Source organism: Ostrea edulis, chromosome 1 (genome assembly GCF_947568905.1).
Source record: "Ostrea edulis chromosome 1, xbOstEdul1.1, whole genome shotgun sequence".
NCBI lineage: Eukaryota > Metazoa > Mollusca > Bivalvia > Ostreida > Ostreidae > Ostrea > Ostrea edulis.
The window spans coordinates 30,201,359-30,221,892 of NC_079164.1; the positions used below are offsets into that span (position 1 = coordinate 30,201,359).

General features: G+C 34.6%; 1 protein-coding gene across 2 annotated transcripts in view; it reads right to left on the reverse strand.

Annotated features, from left to right (window-relative positions):
- Positions 1–15,284, reverse strand: part of LOC125663958 (G-protein coupled receptor 161-like) — a 51,285-nt gene extending 36,001 nt beyond the window's left edge. For both annotated transcript variants that reach the window (XM_048896412.2, XM_048896411.2), the window contains exon 1: positions 15,173–15,284. The gene's annotated coding sequence lies outside the window, so the exon portion shown is untranslated. The remainder of the gene's footprint in view (positions 1–15,172) is intronic.
- Between the last annotated feature and the right edge of the window lie 5,250 nt (positions 15,285–20,534).

Sequence of the window (20,534 nt, forward strand, 5' to 3'; positions counted from 1 at the left end):
ACTTTGCTGATGATTTTCTGAGGATTTATAATTCTGGGTTTCTTTGAACCAAACCAACTCCCTAAAATTCAGTGTGAATTCCACTGTGAGGATCACGCCTATGTATGATTTTTAACTTGTTCAGGCTTAGATTGCAAGCTATGAGCCTTTTACGCCTATGAGCCTTTCAATGTAGATATTACATTGCTTTGTACCATTGGAGCTAGTGAGGACTTCACACTCTAATAATTCACGGTAAATATATCTAAGATTCACATTTGAATGCTAAATTTGACTCGTACAGTTCTCGTAAACTACAAACATCAAACAAAGAAGTTATAACTGGAACTTTCTAGTCGGTGTTTAAAATTTAAAACCGGATACGTAAAAGCACGGACTTTCCTTAAGGTATTTTGTTGCCAGATTTATACAATTGAATTAAGGTATGAAATTCAGTCGTTATTATCCAGTTTGTGTCGCCTGTTGAATTTGTAAGATCCAGACCAAATACCAGGTTGATTCAATTTTTAGGTTAAAGGTCAGCTACAAATATTTCATATCCATTAGTCTATATATCATCTAGCAATAAGATTTACATACAGTGTGTGTGACCGGTCGACAGGGGATGCTTACTCCTCCTAGGTACCTGATCCCACCTCTGATGTGTCCAGGGGTCCGTGTTTGCCCAACTCTCCATTTTGCATTGCTTATAGGAGTTATGAGATTGATCACTATTCGTTATCTTCACCTTTCATTAAGAAATAAATTTTGAAAATACATGAGGGTATGAACTGCGGCCCTTTACACCAGCATACTTCTTGAAGCGCGTTAAGCAAGGCATGGTTTCATTTTCCGACATGGTGGCGATATTAGGCATAGTAATTCCTCCAACAACGACAACAAAAACACATATCCTTGCTTGTGCTTATATTAACACCAACCGAACTGGATGTAGCCTGTAAAACACGGGTTTCGTTCATAGGCGCCCGGGTCAAAGATATTGCACTAAAACCTATACTGCATGTAATGTAAACAAATTGAGGAAATTCGAACCATCGATGAATACTTATATTTGTTTAAAATATTTGGGGGTCTCTGTGGAGACTTTATCCCAAATATCAAATGTATGCCACCTAAAACATAAAGGATTGATATTGTAGGGGGGGGGGTGTAATTACTATTCTATGCACGACAATCTTTTTAACTATTAAATTATCGAGGTTTTATTATTTCCAAAACAAATATTATAGAAGAAATGACAATCAAGACAGAATTAAACGAGGGGGTTAAGGGTCGGTCCTTATCACCTTTTCCCAACGAGGCTTCTTTTCTTTCAATTTAGATCAGAAAGAGGGTGTTGCACCGAAGCGGGAATTTTCCCTAATCGGAGCTCCGTGCCAGCACTCGTGACGTAGAACTGACCTTCATTCATATTAAAACTCATTGCATATTTGCCATGTAAATACCTGAAGGATACCCCTAGTACTAAGGACAAGCCTAATACATTTTATGTGTCAATACATTATACATGTAGTCTAAAGATCATTTTTGAAATCGTGAAAATCAAATTGTCTTCTTCTTTCTTTTTTTTTTTTTGAGTATCAGATACAATGCATACGGTTACATGTTACGAGTTTATCAAATATTTAATATTTTATACTACTACAGTCCAGAAGCTCTTATACTCGTATGTATTATTTTCTACAACCAACAATTGGCAACTGTGCATGACTCTAACCACAAAACAAAATATGGGAAGTTTAATACGCATTTATAAAGTTCAAGATTATTCGAAGTACATGCACCTGTAAAAATTTATTCAACATAGCAATTTGCTACTGGAATACATATAAACTCAAACTGTTTAATGGTTATTTACCTTGTTTAGCCTTAAAGTTTTTCTTCCAAAGCTTTGCAAAGTTCACAACGGATTTTCGTAAAAGGCTTCATGACTTTGTCAACAACTTTCATTCAGAAAAATATACAAGTTCTCGTTAGCAGTCTTGACCATTAAAACACAGGTATCGCATGCTGTATTCGGCGTGCTTGTTGAGAGTCCTATTCACAAACTAAACAGTGCCAGGTTGGAAGATTATTTCAAACTCGGCACATGGTAATAAACAGAGATTTGACATGAAACATTTATAAAAACTAGAAGCGTGTTTCAATTAAGGAAAAAAAATCTAGATGGAAAACGTAATATGAAAAAAAATGTGTGTTTGTGAGGGAGTCGAACCCGGTCATTTTAAAAACTGTAACATCTTGACATATAAGTCGACGACCTTATCCACTGAACCACGCAGTAGATCATAAATTACTAAAGAAAATTAACGTACAGGTGAAGTTGAAAATATTACCTGTGAAGTCGTTTCGATTTTTTTTAATTTATATACAAAAAAATGCCCTCGTGAAACAAAATTTCAAAGCGACAATTTTTTAGAGGAAAACTCGAAGAACATGTTCATGCTAAATCTATTTTATTTCACGGGGGCAGTTTTTCTGAAATTCGAGGATACCCCTCTATTTTAATGCTAGAAATCATAAAAATCGCTTATTGCTTGATTTAAACTCGAAATATTTTGGCTAATTTTGTTAATACACGTCTTTTAAACTTATTTTCAAAAATTATTGAATTAAGACATGCGTTCCAATTGGTTTTATCTTATATTTGAATAACTTAATTTTTTCGATCTTTGATGCAACACCTTTAGGGAAATTAACTTGAGACGTGCAACATATTCTTTAAAATATTTCCCGGAATAACCCCCAAAACCCAATTAAATGGCTTATTTCAGTGTGGTCTCTTTCTTAGTAGTAGTGAATGAGAAGAATGTAAGTTTTTTAATTTCCAGAAATAGTATTAAAATACTTCAACGCTCCCATCCCTACCCCAAGTAAGAAAATAGAGATTGGGGGAAATATTTGAGGCAGTATACGAAATTTATAATCTATTCTTGTAAATTAATAAATTTTGTCAATAAACTCCGAAACGTTTGTTCCAGAGTTATTGCTTGAACCTTTAGCACTGTTTCATATGAGAGGTGAAGTCCGTAAGCTGTAATAGAATATTACTTGATTGGTAAATATCGTGAAATTAATTTTAAAACCTGCTTTCGTTTTCGATAAACTGCCGTGAAATAGCAAAAATGAAAGTAAAGTGGTGAACACGCTTTGACGGATCTAAGCTAGTCTTTTGGGTTTTGTTTTTTAAATGACAACTTAAAGGGACTGGTTCACGATTTTTGATAAAAATATTTTTCATTTTTGATGTTAAACATTAGAAATATAACTCATTTAATGTTGACAGCCAACATTTTGACCTTCTGAATGCAAGAATGAAAGCAATATTTTAGCCTTAAATATGTGTTATGTAAACAAAGACTCGAGTCTTTTTATGTAAACAAACAAGTGAAATATTGATTTTGTAATATAATGCATCTTAATTTTGCATAGTCACAAATTTTAACTTTTAGATGACACATTTCACCTCAAAAATGCTTGAAATGTGAAAGATATAATAATACTTTGATCGATATCCATTTCTTTTGAAAATTTCGTAAACAATAGTATACCGCAATCTTTGTTTACAAAACAAATAATAAACTCTCTAAAATGAGCTTCTGTGATGATGTATAACCTTAATTTTCATGTGAAATCTTTCAAACACATTAGACAGTAGATTATATTCATTAAAAGTGAAACAAAATTTGGGTAAAATAGTGAATCAGTCCCTTTAAGATAATACGATATGAAGAAAATCTGTTGTTTATCGATGCTTGATTTTGATTTTACAGAAGAAATAAGTTTTGGTAATTGTTGAATGAATGAAATATGCCTGTTCGTTTCTTCAATCTGTGATTTTAGTCTTGAATCATCCTTAATGAAATTTCCAGAACGAGGCAACATCATAGATGCTTATTTCTCACATGATCACCAGTGTGAGATCGACTTTACCCATGTGAGACAGCCATGTGAGATTTTTCTATATCATATACCTAGTAGTGTATCAGCCCTGATACACCTATCTTGGCTAGGGTGAGACAGCTGCAAGTAGGTAGGGCTGTCTCGCCCTAAGGGCCGAGATATCTCTGTCTCGGCCCGTTGTCAAGGGGCTGTCTCGCCCTCAAATTTCAAATGGCTATTTCTTCTTTAATCTTTTGAAATATAACATAACTACATGAAAAAATGATGTTAGACACAATTTTTTTCATATATAATACTTTCTTCCACGACAAAATTTAATTTAAGCAGAAAAATTAAATAAAAACGTTTTCAAAAACAGCGCTAAATTGTAGCGAGTATCTAAGCAAAGGGGGGTAACCCAAGTAACAATTGTTTATCTAGAACAATAACACGTTTAACTTCATTTAAAAACAATCAACGTTCTAGGCGACAGAAAACAGTAGGAGGATTATGGAAGGTGATACTAAAGCATTATTAGAAATTACCGGTCCTAATGGAGATCAAAATGTTTATTTACGGTAATTTTGATGTAGAAAATTAAAACGATTTCTGAAATCTAAAATCCCGAGGACTTGGCAATAAAACGAGAAAAGCAGAACCAATATCTTCCGACGTTTTTCAACGACTTATAGATGCTAAACAGATGGGAAACGGTAAAAAAAAAAACCTACTTCAGTATAAGGTAACATTCCCTAAGCAAATAAATAGCAGCATCAGATCTGTAAACATTCCCGTTCATACGATGACGCCACGTAAACAAAGTTCTACAACTCTTACAAATTACATGAAATAATGAAAACGGGCGAGTTTGGTAAATCCGAAAAAAGAAATAAAAATAATTCACTTATATCCAATTTTAGTATTCATTAGCAAGCCCCTGGCAGCTGCTTAATAGTATATACATGTACATGAACAGCACAGCGATAGATATGACGCGTTTCTCAGCCAAGCAGTTCAGAAACGTTCAGATTCTAGACCACATGAGGGGATGTCCATGATTAATCATCCAATTATTGTGACCAGCAGTGGAATAAAGCTACAAAACCCAGACTTTAGCATGTTTCATAATGACAATAGTACTGGAAACATAACCATTAAAGTGAACTCACTGAAGGAATAAAATAGTCAAATATCGTTGTACAGTATACCATGTATTTATGTTTGGGTCAATACCCCCCCCCCCCCCAATTTTTAAAAAAATGTTTATCAACTTGTTGTGTTGTGTAGGAGTTCGGTGTTAGATACACTTATAATAGTTTTTACTATGCCCATATTTATCATTTTATGAAGATTTATAATTATATTACTGTATATATATTCACTTACGCAATATTTTCATGAAAATGTAAGAAAGCCATGGACTTATTGTATTCTTGAAATATTTTATTGTGCTAATGCGTACCGTCTCACGGGACCTCCATTTTTATGGTTACACTGTATATTCAGAAGAACTCGTGATTGCCGGTTGCTTGGCTGACAAACACCCACAACCTATGTCAGACGTTTTCGGTTTGACGCAGTGTCAGGAACGATGAGAGAACCCGAGGACCCGGTTGCGAAACGAGAGCTTCAGCCTAGAGGATGTTGCGACCGGTCAATTAGTAGACTGTTCATGTACGTGTATATATTACAAATCCAAAATTAGGTTTAAAAAAATTGTACACTTTGGATGCATAATTGTCATCACTGGGCCATGTCTGTGTAAACTGGTTCTTTGTCCTCTGTTAGCAGTAACCCATTTTATATATACATGTATGTGAGAGTCCGTGCATGTTTGAAACCCTCACTGCTATATCCTCGAATACCCTAAATTTATGGAACTTGTCATAAAGTTGGTGATGTCTTTGCATGAGTGAAATATTGTCAACAGGACGTGAAACAGCAAAAAAGCACTAAAATTCAGGAAAATATTCATGAAATTACAAATCATTGTTTCTCAGCAGAAACAGTAATATATTCTCGTATCCCACTGTGTAAAAGAATCTGTTGTCTGTGTAATAAGTAATGACACGCAAATTGCAGGTGAATTACATTATTATTATACTACCGCCGCGGTAGTCTAGAGGTAGAGCGTTGTCCCCGCATGTGGAAGGTCGCGAATCGAATCCCGGCAGCAACATACCTAAGTCGTTTAATCGGGTAGTGACAGTTCCATCGCTAAACGCTCGCATCAGTTGTGAATATCACGGGTCCTCGGAGATGAACTTAAAAACGGATGTTCCGTGTCACAGTAGGTGTGGCACGCTAAAGAACCTTAACTGCACAATGGCCGTAAGCGCCGAACACAGGCCTAAATTTGATGCCCTTCACCGGTCTTGGTGACGTCTCCATGTGAGTGAAAACTTCTCGAGAGGGACGTTAAATAAAATGCAATCAATCAATCATCATATACTAGAAGTAATGCAAGGAAATATTATCTAGAATTAAAGTTTTGTCAAAGTCCAAATGAAATTTATTTTCTTCATAAAATGTCGAGTTGAACCCGAAAGAGTTTATTTTCAAACTATATTATATGTAAGTAGTTTATCATTCTTAACTTACATCCACAATTCATGTTGATATGCATATTTTCTTTTCCCTTATTGCATGTAATTAATTAAATCATCCTTAATATATATCCACAATTCATATTATATATATATCCACAATTCATATTATATATATATATATATATATATATATATATATATATATATATATATTCCCCTTCCTTTTTTGCACTACCGCCGGATATGTATTTGTGAATTATGAGGTGTACTACATGTGTCAATATATTTATGGTCTGAGAGAGTAAACTAAGTCTGAACTTGAAAAAGAGATCGATAGATCAGAGGAGGCCGTTCCTACCCATTCGTTCACACTAGATAGTGGCAGTTTCCGTTAGAAAGGTGTGAACTAATTAGTAAAATTGCGTCGATAGGTGTTTGACCTATATATTTAAATTCGTCCTACTCAGCAACTTTGAAATGATCGTTTGATGTGTCATTTTCAAGGGCACTAAAGTTAGTCCCACAAGTCCCGCGGCATTACGTGGAATATTAGATGATCCAACGCACTTTTTCACAATGTTTTCTTGTGTATTAATTCCATGTATTACTTAAAATATAAGCAGTCTTACTTTACGATTTTTTATTGAGTCAATTGATGTACTGGTATAAAATTGATTGAAGTTTTGATTATTTAACCAAGCACTACAGAGAAGAACTTGATATATCATTACATTTACATTTAAAAAAATTCTCATGGGACAGACCTAACGAATCGACGAACTGTTGGTCATCACACATCAAATTATTGTTTGCCTTTGTTAATCCTGACTATTGATACTCTCGATGAATGATGAAAGTGAATTTCTAAATAACTCTCTGTATGAAAATGAATCATTGATTAAGCAGTGTAAAACAAAATATGAGCTCTAAGATGGAACAATGCAGATGATATACCATACTGTCAACTGTTGCACAGTTTAAAAGTGGTATTTTAATAATTATGGTGGAAGCTGGAAACCTTATCTAGTAGAATTCGCACGTTTTGTTCTGAACACTGTAGACAAAGTTCGCTTTTCCATTATCCCACTTATGTTAAATCATTTATGTCCTCCATTTACATGTATCCTAATGCCTGGCCAATGAAATACTTGTTATTTTCAGTTTCAATTTTGACCCGCAAGTTTCTTAATTTCTACTTTCTCAAAAAGAACTAAATCTGTTTTGATGAATATTTGCATTCATTAATGACGAAAATAAACAACTAACTACAAATACTCCACACCACTAATAGGGAAATACCAGACAAACAAAAAGGACGTATTGAGCTAGAACACAGACAGCGGGAGCTCACTACAATTTAAGACATAAATATTTTAAAAAGACAATGGCAAGGGGTCTCCCTCTGATGTGAAAACCAAAATCATATCTTAAAAAATCAAGGAGGCATATATAGCATTTTGCTAAATTATTCGCCGGTTTACGATGTAATGCCTTGGCATTTTCGTTTTGAATGGCCTACATTTTATCATTGCGGTCCTAAGCTTCACATATATAGTATTAACAGTGTAAATTTACGTTACCAAATTCTTTATCATGCTGCGCTTTAACGGGTTGTATTACATCTGTAATAAAAGCTATGTTTAGTCTCTTCGATTTTGTGGAGAAACTTTCTAAATGTGCATTTCGTCAAATTTTAGGGTTGGGGAAGGAAGTGGGTGGGTTATAGCCGTATTTGATGTTTATTTCTATCCAAGTTATGATTCAATTAATGCAGCGAATTTCAGAAGGAAACTGTTAATAAAAACCAACAGACACCCGGAAATAAAAACACGATGAAAGCATGAGATATAATCAGGCACGAATTATCGTTTTTCAAAAAGGGGAGCCGGAGAAGAATTAGTTGACTTCACACTAATCTGAAAAATCATGACAATCAAAATAAAACAAATCCAGACTTCTAAATCCTTGATCATGGGAAAGGGGGCAAGGGGTTGATCCTTCAGTTCAAGTCTTCGGGTTTTACATGTGCAGTTCATCTACAATTCACTACTACTATTTTTAAAAAGGTGGAGGGGGAACCGTCAGTAACCCACTGTCTCTAAAGCGACCTACTTGACATACACTTCAGAAAAGCCATTTTTAGCTTTTGTTCCATGAGCGCTGAGAATTCAACAAGAATATCTTATACATAATTCTATTGTTTTATTTTGTTATTCATTGTTTTGCACTTTTATAAAAAAGAAAATTATAAACCGTGGAATGATACTCTTAACTAATAGAAAAACATTTTTTTAGATAAAATTTCGAAATGTAGCCTTCTGTATTTGTAACGTTAAGGAGGAATGCTACACAGAGAAATTTGATGTGAATGAAAAGTGAAGTTTATGTACAACAATATTTTGAAATTGAAAACTTTCATATTTACTTTATTTAATCAAAAATGCAATTTTGGTAGAAAGTAATCTGAAAACAATTAAAACGCCTACTGGACTCGAATCCACGGTCTACAGATCACTAATCAACACGCTACCCTACACTGAGCTACTCGGTTAGGCATTTAAGGTAGCTCCACCCTCGTGTGACTTATCAATGTTGATGGTTGAAAACGGGAAAACTGTATCAATGTCCACTCGATATAGCTTGATTTAATTAACAATGAAAGAAAATTTATATGCTGCCACTTTTTTTAAGATGTCAGGCAGATGTCAGGTCAACATAAGAAAATAATGACAAATTTTCGATGTCAACCGTTTGGGAAAACTGCTAATGTATGCATGTAAATATGTATAAATTGATTGAGAATATTAGGGAAATTATTGTATAAATGACATACAGTAGACCAGCATAGCAGTTATTGCCCTTGACAACATTTTTCTTTCATTATAAATAATTGATTATCTATGGAAAATATATTTTTTTCACTTTCAATAGTTTATCAGATTTTTCATTTCATCCAGTAAATAAAATTACTCTGAAAGATATATTTCTATCATGCGCAAAGTTTAATTTAATAAAGATTTTTGCAAACACCTACGACATCACACGAGGATCGATCTACCTTAAATCGAAATGGAATAGACAACAATTTGCTGATGTCTATATTTTCATCCATGTTTTAAAAGGGAGTCAACCATTATAACGATGTAGTATATCTCCTTAAAGACCGTTGAAGATAGTGCAATTGGAGCTCCATACATTTTTCACTATTGCAGCATCTGATGTTAACGCCAATAGATTAATTATAGAACGTTAAATTCGAGGGGGGCGGGATGAAATGATTGCATGTTAGATAAAGGTCTAAGAGTACTCGTTTGTACTGATAAAAAGGCTAAATATAAAATAAGCGATAGTTTGTTTCCAACTGCTCATGAGCATCACAAATTTGATTCTGGGTTGTAGTATGGTCCCCGCGCACGTGATACTGATGTGTTATTGTTTTTTCAACTGCGTTCTTTCATCTACAATATATTGCGTTGTTAGGAGACAAATTGAATAACGCGCGTTATAAAAGTTTTCTGCACACCCTTTCGTGTTATCAATACGACAAATTTCAAAGATAGTAAAGTACACATTTACATTAAATTTGGCTCATGTGATAGCTTTATTATGGACCCACACTAGCTGGCCCATTCTATGACACCTTAAGGACTGTCTTGCCTTTTCTTTCAGTCAAGAAGTTATTTATTTACTTTACAACATGATTTTGTTATGGAAAACATTTCTAAAAACAAACAAACAAAGATTGTGTGATATGCCGAATAGAAATTTACATAATCATGGCATCATAATGTTACTAAGCAATAACTTTCATAACACGCTGAATTCGACCAATCACGTTACAGAAAGTAGTCATTCCGTGCCTATTCAGAATGTGCTGACTGATAAGTAGAAAAGACGAACATTTTTAAGACATTGGAAAACAAAATAAAACTTTCAAAATTATCAAACAGAATGTAACTACAACCGTTGATTTCTTACACTGCAATCACGCAATGGTGTACGTGCAGATTGATTTTCATAACGCGCGTTATTTAGTTTGCTTGTACACCATTGCGTGTTATTACCAAAATATATACCCACAGTATGAATATTTAATGCTCTGGGTGCTTTCTGCAACAAAATGTATCGACTTATTAGTATATCATCGTTATTGCTTAGTATGACATTGTCATATCAAAGTGATTGTGATTTGAAATTCGTATGGTGTTACGCCGTTGCTGTCCTCCTTTAAAACCCATTCATTCCTAATGCAACAATCAGCAATAAACAGCAACACATTATATTGGAATTAACAATGACACGCAACACCTTTAATGTATTATTTAAATGCATGTGCATAAACAACATATATACAAGTTGGATCAATATTATTTGAAAGAATTATCTTTAAAAAATAAGAAATCTTAGAAAACTCCTATGCGTTTTCACTGTTATACTTGCCATTCTAAACTTGCTAATGAACCACATGACTGAACATAGAAACTGGTATTTAAATTATAAAGCTTGAATATCCGAAATAATCCATTCTTTATTGTTACAAAGTAGAATTTGATTTCTGTCTATTTCTTTTCTCAAAGGAAAGAAGTCGCATTTCTCCTATATAAATGGCCGTAAGTGCTCATCATGGGCTTAAAATTTGCAGTCCTTCACCGTCACATGAGTGAAAAATTCTCCAGTGGCACGTTAAGCAATATACAACCAAGCTAATTGCGGCATAAGCACAATATGTATAGTTTTACAACGGTTATTGCAGAGATCAAAGAAATACTGCGCCCATTATTCTCCAATATATACCGATTCTGCTGAAGAGCGATACGTTATACTTGTAAAACTTGCACAAGGGTTTGGGTTCGACACGTACTTGTACTTATTGATACCATATCGGCTTCATGTCTTCGATCCAATTAGACGTTGTGTATTGCCTTAAAACAGCTGTTAAATGTAGACCTATTCTATGGCTTTTCTGCAATCATGGCTCCCGTTTTTACATTTCGCGTTTTGCTAATACCACAATAAAATCAAGAACTGCATTTTATCTTACTATAAAAAGGTTGACCAATGTATGTTACATACAAATTCATAATTGACTGAAGGATGCATATATCTGACATTGAACAAAAAAGCCTGTATTTCGAGATCGATACACGTGTACACACAAACATAGCGATGTACTAACAAGTTGACCCTCTTCCACACGTGTGTGAATCAGATAATTACAGCGCATGGATATAAGCCGTCGACATCTAATTAAATACTTGAAATATCCTGCAAATTAGTAAATCCAACAATATCACCCTTTTCGTCAGCAAAAACATGTAACCCGTTTCGGAAATTTTCATGACGTCACGAAGTGACCTAATTCGTAGCTGAGTAGGGAAGCGATCGGCTGTATATTTCTGAGCTGTGGAAGAATAGGTGCATGATAAACTCCTTCGTATCGAATTGCAGTTTGAAATATAAAAGCTTCTGCTTATCAATTTCAAAACAGCATTTTTCGACCTCTGAGGTTATCCCGCACCATCCTGGAAAGCGCGTACTTTAATTCTTAAACATATCCATGTTCTTTTGCAAAACAGAACTAATAAATACTGGGAAATTCAATAAGGTATATTAATAAGTTAGACCTCTGGCAATGTTAGAGCTTTGCACATCGATCGTTATTTCAGTCCTGTTTAGAAATTTCATATAATTCTAGAGTGATATGGGACATTTAAGACAACGTAGGAATATCGGATCATATAAGAAAGAGAAAATGTTTTTCTTTTTCATTTTGCCTAAGAAAATATTAGAGGTAGGGCATCTAAAATGAGCACAAAAGGGGTAGCAAGGTCAAAATATCACTTATATTTACTATACCAAGATTTATTTTTATTTGTCAAGAGGGAATAAAGTGGTATTTTACTACAACGTTGATTTCAATGAAAATATAGTCGCCTATAATTTAAGTTCCTCGGACACCATTTTAACGTTAGATGTTGCAAATGTATGTAAAAAAGAGTAACGTGGCTTCATAACCCACACGTTTTAATATGAATAAAATACATGTATGATGCATATCTTCTAATCTGATGAGAAGAAGCAAGACTTGCATGTAAATTGCATATTTATCATGCAAGTTAACGGGTAAGATCGCTATTTAAACAGTATTTGATCTATATCTAATTCACAAATAATAGGAAAGGTCCCCAACTGTAACATAAATTTATACATATGCTTAACGTTGATCATGGCCGTAGCAGTGAGGGTTATTTACATGTACTATGCCAACGCCTAACTTAAAACGGGACCTCCATTTTGAAGGTCATACCTCAAAGACCCGTGATTCTCACTTCTAACTGTCGAGTGTTCGCGAAGGATATTCGGTATCTGGTTCTAATCAAGCATACCTTTGATACAAATATGTTTTGAGCTGGCGAATATCTGCATTATGTTGGTTTTCATTGGACCCATTCATTGGCACCACATACATTACATGCATTATCTCTAGTTTGTGTAACAAAATTCTTCAGTAGATGGCGTTTGAGTGATATCATTAGGTTAGTTTTTCTTCAGTAGATGGCGTTTCAAGAGTGATATCATTAGGTTAGCTTTTCTTTAAGCAGTTTGAGTGAGAAGAATTCCAAAATCCCCGGATATGCAACCCGGAAGTTGTTTACCCTAGACTGAGCTGGGGTATAATTGTCTAGATGTTATGTGATTGGCCAAAATCAAAAGTGAAATAATTTGGAATTGAAAGGAATATTATACGGGCTTGAATCTATTGCTAGGATAAGAAACCATGATACAAAATCAGGAAATAGTCGTGTTAGGGAAATATTAAAAATGAATAGTTAATTCACAGTGGATCACAGAAAAGAAGTGCATATATAAATATGACCTACGAAAGCAACGGGTGCCTATACATGTACATATTTTGCAGAGTTTATTTATTATAGCGCTTTGAACGAGCTACCAAATGTTGGAAGATATTTGCTAAAACGAATATAGCAAAGAATTGAGGGGGGTGAAGGCTTATATTGAGATACAAGGGAAATGAATTGGTACTCATTTCCCTGTACATATTGTCTTTCCTTTGGTAGGTGGCGTTTAAGTGAATATCGGTATTGGTATGCCTTACATTAGAACATGATTATTGAATTAAACAATAAGTTCAAATTCTGATTGCGCGCTCTCTCTCTCTCTCTCTCTCTCTCTCTCTCTCTCTCTCTCTCTCTCTCTCTCTCTGACATAGAAATTGCATACATGTATGTATATTATATACATAACAATTTAAAAATTTACAAAACCTACAGAGTTACGGAAGGTGGATGAAAAAGATAATAGGTATAGATATATGCAGTGTAAGTTGTGAGTAAAACAAACATTGAGGGGGACAGACACATTTATACCATTTTTCAAAATAAACGTTGAAAACTTTAATGTTCCTTACTTTTTTTCCAAAGTTGTAATTATTTCATTAATTCTAATACCTACTACCTAAATATTGTTTTCTTATAAAATGGAATTCATCTGCACGAATGAATTAAGAGAAGTGTCGGGTATTTTGCTGATATCTGTTAGAATATATTGAATTTCATATCAGTGACAATGCGCAATATTGTATAAGGTAATTTGTACTTATTAACGGTACGAATTCTCGTGAATGCAACAGTTATATGCACAAAACCAGTTGAATTATCTCATGCTTTGCTGATTATATTTAAGATGAAAATAAAGAGTTAAAACAGTAGAAAGGATCTGACCTATTCATTTATGTGAACCGAAAGCCATGCAATGTCTTAGTAGATTTTCGTAATGTCTAATATTAAAAAAATAATAATAAATTAAACAAATAAAAATCAAAACAAACGGATAATTTTCTGAAACATATTCTACCAACGTTCCCCCGCCGTCCTGGTTAATAATTATCGATATTTGTAGTTGACGGAAACTGGTGCCTGGCGATAATCGGTAGTAAGTCCGTAATTAATACCGTGCTGTTTTGTGTCAGTGGCACAGGATAATCAGTATGGAGGTAGAAATAACTTTATATTGATCTGTGCCAACCGTTTTTGAAAGGAGAAGTGAGGTATTTGGATTAAACCAATTAAAAATCTTGGCCGAGTTATGCTAAAGGTCGCAACTTTGCCATAACATTTACAGGTGCACATATTAAGTCATTGGGAGCTTAAACAGAAGATTTCATTTAGATTAGTTAACGAAACCAGAATGATTCTGGGCTCGAACACATTTTTAATTGTTCTTCTCTAGACATTCACCCGGTCCTGCTGCTTGCTGCAGATGTAAATAAAAAGTGGACAACTTTAAACGCCGATAATTACCGATCAAAGGTAACGCAATATATATGTTCACCTGTAGTTAGCATGTGCCGTATCGTGCATTGAAATGTTGTTTAACTTTAGCACGTTCTTTCTGTGTAGGCATGCATCCTGTTTGCGGCCGCGGTACATTTTGATTTAACCTACAATTCGCAGACGGACTTTAAATAAAGACAGAATGAATCTCTGGGTGATGACCAATGGATGCAAGCCACAGATGTATGATAGATACTCGGTATCCTTGTCCTTACAAACAACACTCGCTGAGAGGTGTGATTCTATTGAACTCAATTTCGGAAATATTCGTTACATCTCTCTACATAGTTACTGTAGTAACTTTTCTAAACTATATGCTACATCATGGGACAATTGACACCCATACCTTAAATATATTGTAAGTCATGATAAAGATCCTATACTCACCCTTCAATAGACAGTTAAAGTATAGCTTCAATGTACGTATCCCAACTGCTCTGATTAAACACCATTTTCTTTCATGTTCTATATTTAGCCCTTTCCTTTTATTCTTTCCGCCTTTTCACGGCCACGGATGCCTAAATTGACTCATCTGTTGCTAAAATTAGATTACTAAGTTTAAATTTTAAAAGGAAGGCTTCAGGTTGAGTAGACTTGTTTAGGCATTGTCGCATTTAACACTTCGATTTTTTATTACATCGATCTTCGATATGGGTACCTATACGTGACACGAATCAATGACGGAAGAGAAATGATGTCTGTACGTACATGTATTGTGTCTAACATTGGAGGATAACATCTGGTGCATCATCCCCCCAATAACATCCGATATATGTTTGTTATGACTATTTACAAACACAACATGCAGTAATGATGATCAGAAAGCAATCATTTATTAATGTGTCTGATTCCAGTAGGACTATCATGGAGACTTCACTAAATCAGGAAACGAGTAGATACCATCAAATTGCTAAGCATTTCACTGATTCAAGAAACATACAATGTATCTATCTCCTTTCCGGAAATATACAAGATACAGAGCTGAAACATGATGTATATCATTAACTATAACACAAAGTGTACAAGCCATAGTGCAGTAGCTGTTCATTGTTGTTGGTGTATGTCTTCTCACTGACCAGTAACATCTGTCATTTAAAATACTCCTAGTGTCCTAGGACGGGTATTCATCATATGACATATATTTTGATTAGAATAAAGGAAACAATTATAATTTCATGTACTATGTAATTTCTTTCTTTCTAACGGAAATAATTAACATACAAACTAAACTAGACAGTAAATATTAGAAATATGTTGCTATTTTGAACTGGATTTGTTTTGTAATTAGTTCCTTTATATACGGAGAAAATGCTATTTAGAGATTCGTACGGGACGGACTACATACATATAGTGAAGGAAAAACACGAAGGTAGCGGAAACAGGGAGAAATATTCAACACACACATATATATGTATAAAGTCTCTTTTTTCGAAGTAAAATATAAAAAACCCACCTCTAAACACTTTGTAGAAATATTTCGACCATGTTAGTCGTACACGGACCTCTGGACGCACCAGAGGTGGGATCGCAGGAACCGGTCATTTTGTCTGTACATATCAATAACAGTAGAGATCTATACAGCCCAGTAGCTAAGTACTTCGTTACTAGCTTGACAATACGGATGTATATATTTAATTGCAGTGTTAAAATTTAGAAATTCGTTTCAAAATTAAGGATATCTCCCTCATGCATAGCTCTGATCCCTGGACGAATTTGGCTCCAGTTTTTTTTTTTTTTTTTTTTTTTTTTTTTTTTTTTTTTTTTTTTTTGCACTCTAGTTTTTCTTTTAGCTCTTACAAGTTTTTTGTCGTTTCGAATTTCCAAAATTTCAGCTTGAGCATCACTGAAGAGACATTATTTGTCGAAATGCGCATCTGGTGCATCAAAATTGGTACCGTATATAACTTTTACATACTACACCACCCCCTTATAAAAGCATAAGGAATGAAACGAATTTTTATTCAAAACGTCGATTCAAATAGCTCTAAAATTCTGCTTTAATCGCCATCCACCCCAAAGTTATTTCTGATCCAGTAACTTCAATATGTATTTCATACTATAAAGATAATCCTCAACGACGCATATCGTATTCAATCTTGTGACCTTGACTTGCTTTCTTTAAAAACGACCTCATTAATATACCCTGAACTACTTAAGGTGAAACTTTTGTATTTTGTGTATAGATTCTTTACGACAAGACCTTGATATACTTCGGTGTTTGACCCCGTGACCTTGAAGTTTGACATACGTTTGATAAAACTCTTGCTAATCTAATGCTTTCATATTCTGTGTCTAGATTTCTTAAAGGGTTTTTACCACGATTTTCAATGTAATTAAAATCAGAAGGAGTAACCTTAATAAAGCACGTTTCTGCTGTTATATTGTTTCAGTACTCCCAATAATTGATACAACCATGCAATTTATCTGCTTATATTCAAAGTTTCCGCTTCATGAGCTATCTAGTCACGTGATATGTCATGACGTCATACGTGTCAATGTGCTGCAGCAGCTACATGTATGTATGTGTGTGAATAGATTCTATTGAAAGTCATAAATTATACAGAATGGATAATTAATGTTCTGACATCGATGACATCCCGTTAGTATTTAAGATTCCGCCATACATATTTGAACCTGCCGTTGAGCCAAATCTTAAAGAAATTCCCTCAGCAAACATATAACTTAGCTTAATACTACATCGACATTGACGGACTCGGACGGAGATCCCGCTCACAGAAAGGATGGAATTTTCAACTTTTGGTATATATATATCTGAATGACACATTTCGTTTGCAAACATTTTGACTGTTCCCTTGTAGATCATAATATTTTTAAAGCATTAGAGGTCTGTATATGTAGAGTGTAACATGCATTAGCCAATGATGATCTAATTAGAATCAGTTCTTCTCTAACCGTTACACTGAAGAAGGTAGAGAAGATTTGCTTTTAATTAAATGGATGCATTGACCTACAATGTGTCGAAGGAAACAGTCGATTTACCGATCGATTTAATTTATAATTTTATTTTTCAAAGGGGGGGGGGAGCGGGTTTTAAAATTACCAATCTGATGAAAATCTATCGACTTCTTAAATCGTATAGTGTGTGTTTAAGAGGGAGGGAGAGAGAGGGGGTGGGATACATGGAGCCAATGGTCGTAACCTTTACCTTATAATCGTCTCTCTCATTACTTAAAAAATATAGGGGGGGGGGGGCTGTCATTCATTATATTGTTGCATTTTTTTCCCATTACATTGGCACGCACCATCATTTTTTAAATATAAAGCCGCCGTATTTCAGCATTTTTAACGATTATCAACTGGCATTTTTTCGACTTTTTCATCTACTTACTATTTTAAACGGGGGTGGGGGTGGGGGGGGGGGTTAGACCCTGTAGTGATTTCGTACATGGTGTCAATACTCAAAACTGCAAGCGTGGGGGGGATATATTGTTGCATATAAAATCAAGGTGCATATATATATATATAAAGTATATGCTACACAGAAATTTCTGTGGTTGCCAGACCCGCGGCGACTTCAATGATTGCTTCAATACCTGGTAGGATTTAAGAGTTCTCAAACTGAAGGCAGTCTCTGATTATGTCCAGTCTGAAGGACAACGAGCCTATTAATTTGTAAACAGAAATGTCGATATCATGAATTAAATGGGTTAGAATGCAATGTGTAAGTTCGTCATTGAAGATGGTTTTCCGTTGGTTTGAAGTATTTCTAAATTAGTTCTAAGCTCACAAAATTTCTCGTTGGTAAAAGTAAAGAAACTCTTCTTTTTGTACTCATTATTACAGTATATACTGTACAACACAATATAATGGGACTTGTAACTGTTGAATCTCTTCATTTTGTATCAATAGCCTGCTGTATGTGCTGTTCACAACTTGTTTAAATGTTTTCATGCTTTCTCGCGTCACCGCCATTGGCACGTATGACGTCACATACTAATGGCGCGAAAATCTCTAAGAAGAATATGCATATCTAGCTTTTTGCACTTTCGATACAAAATAATCACTAAAGCACGTTTTATATTGAAAAAATAATAATAGCACGATTCAAAACACCACATTTTCATATAAATTTACAAGCAATAAAAATCGTTGTAAAAACCCTTTAAGGCAGAGTCTTCATATCATACCATGATCAATGACATTGTGACCTTGGTCTTATCCAGAACAGCAATATCATGTTAGTCATATTGGTGTTGACGGATCTCTGTGTTACGTAAATTCATCTTCAGTTATGTTGTGATCCTTTGGGACTAAGTTGCTGCCACAATATGGGGTCACTTTTGGGGGGGGGGAGGGGGTAAAGATTGCATGATAAAAATCTTTTACAAATCACTACTGCTGAACAATGACAGGGCCAAGGTGACTCGGGTAAGCGATGTGGTCCATGAGCCTCTTGTTGCATATTGTATCCTTCTTTCGACGCTTAAAGTGTTAATTTCTTTTTTCCGATGTGTTTTAATAGTTAAATACCGTATAAGTTTTACATGTACCTTCCTTCGTAAAGTACTGAAGTCATCCGTAAAAATTATACGCTAGTCGAAGACGGGACATATCATGGTATGGTGTCTTCTGTCCGTCTGTCTGTCCGAACCTTGTGGGCAGGATACAAACCGAACCGTAAGCTCCAGGATATTGCAATTGCAACTTGGTGCATTTGATCACCATGATGAGAGAAAGATGCTATTGTTTTTCAAGGTTATAGGTCAAAGGTGAAGGTCGCACTATCACTTAGTTGGAAAACATTTGATCACCATGACGAGAGGAAGATGCTTTTTTTTCACGGTTAAAGGTCAAGGTCACAGTATGACTTAGTAGGAAAACCGTATAGGCAGCATACAAACCGAACTGTTGCGGCTAGGACCGTCAAACTTTGTACACATACACTTTATGCGAAGTGGAGGATGCCTATTGTTTTTTAAGGTCAAGGTCGTAGTAGCAGCATGCATTTCGATTCGTTGTGACAAGGACACATACATCTTATGCCAAGTGAAAATATTACATAGAGAGTACATCATTTGTCTTGTTTTTTATAACCAAAGAAAATATGTCACACCCTAATGATTGCCGATACTACTTGAAGGCAAGTTCTACAAATCATGGTGTAAGAAAAACGCCCTATATTAGCTTTTTACGGGCGTACTATGTACTGTTGGCTGTGCTCTTGTTTTTATAATTTTATCCGTTGTCAAGTACTTTTACCCGTTGTTAGATACCATCACCCTGGAACGCGTGCTTTCTGTTCTCAGAGGGTAACAATGTCTTCTTTTTTTTTCCAAATGTTTCTCGACCAGTCAGATTCGAGTATTTTACATATAAGTATAATATATATATATATATATATATATATATATATATATATCAGGATTCAGTTTGTGTTGATATGATTCTTGCTTCAAGAAAACAATTCATTGTTGTAAATGAATAAAAATCATCTTTCAATATACTTAATCATGCTTGATATAATTAATATCACCATTTATGTTTACAATCTCCTACTACCCATCTGAAAAACATAAATGTGACCGAGATTGAAAACTGTCATTTATTACTTAACAAATGACAAATGAAATCTTCAACAGAAGATTTTGAGAGAAATCAGCTAATACAATTGCACATCAAAGTACCTGCAAAGCTAAATGACGCAAAGTCTGACTTCCCTCAAAGGAAACAAAATCACGAAAATAATGCTACGCTATAAGCTGTCAAGTCAAACAGCATCAAAACATGG